Genomic DNA, 5,032 nt, shown 5'->3' on the forward strand with positions numbered 1-5,032 from the left:
CTAACCCTCTAACCCTCTAACCCTAACCCTAACCCCTAACCCTCTAACCCTAGCCCTAACCCTAAACCGTAACCCTAATCCTAAACCCTAACCCAAACCCTCTAACCCTAACCTTTACCCCTAACCCTGTAACCGTAACCCTAACCATAACCCTTACTCCTAACCCTTACCTTAACTCTAATCCTAACCCTAACCCTAGTCCTTTAACCTTCTATACCTAAACCTAACCCTAACCTCAACCCTCTAACCCTAATCTTAACCCTCAAACCCTAACCCCAACCCTCTAACCCTAACCCTCTAAACCAGACCGTAACCTTAAACCCTAACCCTATCCAACCCTAAAGCTATCCCTATCTAACCCTAACCCCTTACCCCTAAACCGTTACCCTAAATTCTAACCTTAACCCTCTAAACCTTTCCCTAACACTAAGCCTACCCTAACCCTAACCCTATCTAACCCTAACTCTAACCCCTAACCCTAGCCCTAACCCCCTAACCCCCTAACCCTTACCCTAACCCCCTAACCCTAACCCTTACCCTAACCCTTACCCTAACCCTCTAATCCTAACCCTAACCCTAACCCCTTACCCCTAACCACTTACCCTAAATTCTAACCCTAACCCTCTAAACCAATCCCTAACCCTAAGCCTACCCTAACCCTAAACCTAACCCTATCTAACCCTAACCCCTAACCCTAGCCCTAACCCCCTAACCCCCTAACCCTAACCCTTACCCTAACTCTAACCCTTACCCTAACCCTCTAATCCTAACCCTAACCCCTAACCCTAACCCTAACCCCTAGCCCCAACCCCAACCCTAACCCTAACCCTAACCCTCTAACCCTAACACTAACCCTAACCCTCTAACCCTAACCCGTCTCTAACCCTAACCGTAACCCTAACCCCTAACGCTAACCCTAACCCTCTAACCCTAACCCTAAGCCTCATCCTAACCCCAACCCCCTAACCCCCTAACCCTTACCCTAACCCCCTAACCCTAACTCTTACCCTAACCCTTACCCTAACCCTCTAATCCTAACCCTAACCCTAACCCCTTACCCCTAACCACTTACCCTAAATTCTAACCCTAACCCTCTAAACCAATCCCTATCCCTAAGCCTACCCTAACCCTAAACCTAACCCTATCTAACCCTAACCCCTAACCCTAGCCCTAACCCCCTAACCCCCTAACCCTAACCCTTACCCTAACTCTAACCCTTACCCTAACCCTCTAATCCTAACCCTAACCCCTAACCCTAACCCTAACCCCTAGCCCCAACCCCAACCCCAACCCTAACCCTAACCCTCTAACCCTAACACTAACCCTAACCCTCTAACCCTAACCCGTCTCTAACCCTAACCGTAACCCTAACCCCTAACGCTAACCCTAACCCTCTAACCCTAACCCTAAGCCTCATCCTAATCCCAACCCTAACCCTAACCCTAACCCCAACCCCTAACCCTAAACCCTAACCCCTAACCCTAACTCTAACCCTATCCCAAACCCCTAACCCTAACCCCTAATCCTAACCCTAACCCCTAACCCTAACCCTAACCCTAACCCTACCCTTAACCCTAACCCTATCTAACCCTAACCCTAACCCCCTAACCCACTAACCCTAACCCTCTAACCCTAACCCAAAACCCCTAACCCTACCCCAAACCCTCTAACCCTAACCCTCTAAACGTAACCCTAACCCACTAACCCTAACCCTCTAACCATAACCCCTAACCCTATCCCTCTAACCCTAACGATAACCCTAAACCATAACCCTAACCCTAAACCCAAACCCTCTAACCTTAACCCTAACATTAACCCCTAACCCTAACCCCTAAACCAAACCCTAACCCTAACTCTAACCCTAACCATCTAACCCTCACCTTAACTCTAATCCTAACCCTAACCCTAGCCCTCTAACCTTCTATCCCTAAACCTAACCCTAACCTTAACCCTCTAACCCTAATCTTAACCCTCAAACCCTAACCCCAACCCTCTAACCCTAACCCTCTAAACGAAACCCTAAACCTAAACCCTAAACCTATCCAACCCTAAAGCTATCCCTATCTAACCCTAACCCCTTACCTCTAACCCCTTACCCTCTAACCCTACCCCTAACCATAACCCTAACCCTCTAACCCTAACCCTAACCCTAACCCCTAACCCTATCCAACCCTAAAGCTATCCATATCTAACCCTAACCCCTTACCCCTAACCCCGTACCCTAAATTCTAACTCTTACCCTCTAACCCTATCCCTAACCCTCTAACCCTAACCCAAACCCTAATCTTAACCCTCTAACCCTAACCCTCTAACCCTAACCCTCTAACCCTAACCTTCTAACCCTAACCCTAACCCAAACCCCTAACCCTAACACCTAACCCTGCCCCTAACCCTAACCCTCTAACCCCTGACCCTAAACCCTAACCCCTATCCCCTAACCCTACCCCTATCCCTAACCCTAACCCTATCTATCCCTAACCCTCTAACCCTAACGCTAACCCTAACCCTCTAACCCTAAAACGTCTCTAACACTAACCCAAACCCTAACCCCTAGCCTTAACCCTCTAACCTTAACCCTAAGCCTCATCCTAACCCTAACCCTTACCCTAACAGTCTAACCCTAACCCGTCTCTAACCCTAACCTGTCTCTAACCCTAACCGTAACCCTAACCCCTAACCCTAACCCTCTAACCCTAACCCTAAGCCTCATCCTAACCCCAACCCTAACCCTAACCCCTAACCCTAACCCCAACCCCTAACCCTAAACCCTAATCCCTAACCCTAACTCTAACCGTAACCCTAACCCCTAACCCTAACCCCTATTTCTAACCCTAACCCCTAACCCTAACCCTAAACCTACCCTTAACCCTAACCCTATGTAACCCTAACCCCCTAACCCACTAACCCTAATCCTCTAACCCTAACCCTTACCCACTAACCCTAACCCTCTAACCCTAACCCTAACCCCAAACCCTAACCCCCTAACCATAACCCTAAACCATAACCCTAACCCTAAACCCTAACCCAAACCCTCTAACCCTAACATTAACCCCTAACCCTAACCCCTAACCCAAACCCTAACCCTAACCCTAACTCTAACCCTAACCATCTAACCCTCACCTTAACTCTAATCCTAACCCTAACCCTAGCCCTTTAACCTTCTATCCCTAACCCTAACCTTAACCCTCTAACCCTAATCTTAGCCCTCAAACCCTAACCCCAACCCTCTAACCCTAACCCTCTAAACCCAACCCTAAACCTAAACCCTAACACTATCCAACCCTAAAGCTATCCCTATCTAACCCTAACCCCTTACCTCTAACCCCTTACCCTAAATTATAACCGTAACCCTTTAACCCTAACCCTCTAACCCTACCCCTAACCCTAACCCTCTAACCCTAACTCTAACCCCTAACCCTATCCAACCCTAAAGCTATCCATATCTAACCCTAACCCCTTACCCCTAACCCCATACCCTAAATTCTAACTCTTACCCTCTAACCCTATCCCTAACCCTCTAACCCTAATCTTAACCCTCTAACCCTAACCCTCTAACCCTAACCCTCTAACCCTAACCCTCTAACCCTAACCTTCTAACCCTAACCCTAACCCCTAACCCTAACCCTAACCCAAACCCCTAACCCTAACACCTAACCCTACCCCTAACCCTAACCCTCTAACCCCTGACCCTAAACCCTAACCCCTAACCCTAACCCTAACCCTAACCCTAACTCTAACCCTAACCCCTAACCCTAACCCCTAACCCTATCCACCCCTAACCCAAATCCCCTAACCCTAATCCCCTAACCCACTAACCCTAACCCTCACCCTCTAACCCTAACCCCTAACCCAAAACCCCTAACCCTACCCCAAACCCTATCCCTAACCCTCTAACCCTAACCCTCTAACCCTAACCCTAACCCTTACCCCTAACCCTCTAACCCTAGCCCTAACCCTAAACCGTAACCCTAACCCTAAACCCTAACACAAACCCTCTAACCCTAACCTTTACCCCTAACCCCTAACCCTCTAACCCTAACTGTAACCCTAACCATAACCCTTACTCCTAACCCTAACCCTCACCTTAACTCTAATCCTAACCCTAACCCTAGTCCTCTAACCTTCTATCCCTAAACCTAACCCTAGCCTCAACCCTCTAACCCTAATCTTAACCCTCAAACCCTTACCCCAACCCTCTAACCCTAACCCTCTAAACCGGACCGTAACCTTAAACCCTAACCCTATCCAACCCTAAAGCTATCCCTATCTAACCCTAACCCCTTACCCCTAACCCGTTACCCTAAATTCTAACCCTAAGCCTCTAAACCTATCCCTAACCCTAAGCCTACCCTAACCCTAACCCTATCTAACCCTAACCCTAACCCCTAGCCCTAACCCTAACCCCCTAACCCCAACCCTTACCCTAACCCTTGCCCTAACCCTCTAATCCTAATCCTAACCCTAACCCCAACCCCTAACCCTATCCCTAACCCTAACCCCTAACCCCAACCCCAACACTAACCCTAACCTTCTAACCCTAACCCTCTAACCTTAACCCTAAGCCTCATCCTAACCCTAACCCTTACCCTAACAGTCTAACCCTAACCCGTCTCTAACCCTAACCCTAACCCTAACCCCTAACCCTAACCCTCTAACCCTAAGCCTCATCCTAACCCTAACCCCAACCCTAACCCTAACCCCTAACCCCACCCCCTAACCCTAAACCTTAACCCTAAACCCTAAACCCTAACTGTAACGGAACAGGGCACCCTGGACCGGGTACCTCCGTTGAAAGATGCTCATAGTGCTTTCCGAGGGCTCCAAGCACTCCACCAGACCCCGTAAGCACTTCAGGCCCCACGAACCGCCGCAGCTTGGTTAGGGTCTTGGCATCTCCTACCCACCTTGGACCTACGACAAGGCTCCAGGTTCCTGTGGGTGAACCTCTCTTTCCCCAGAGAGTGCAGCAGAACAAGCTCTTACACAAGCTCTTACAAGAGCTTAGTGATTCTCTAAGGGAGTATGGAAGACC

The sequence above is a fragment of the Pelophylax lessonae genome (genome assembly GCF_965119305.1).
Source record: "Pelophylax lessonae genome assembly, contig: HAP1_SCAFFOLD_77, whole genome shotgun sequence".
In the NCBI taxonomy this organism is placed as follows: Eukaryota; Metazoa; Chordata; class Amphibia; order Anura; family Ranidae; genus Pelophylax; species Pelophylax lessonae.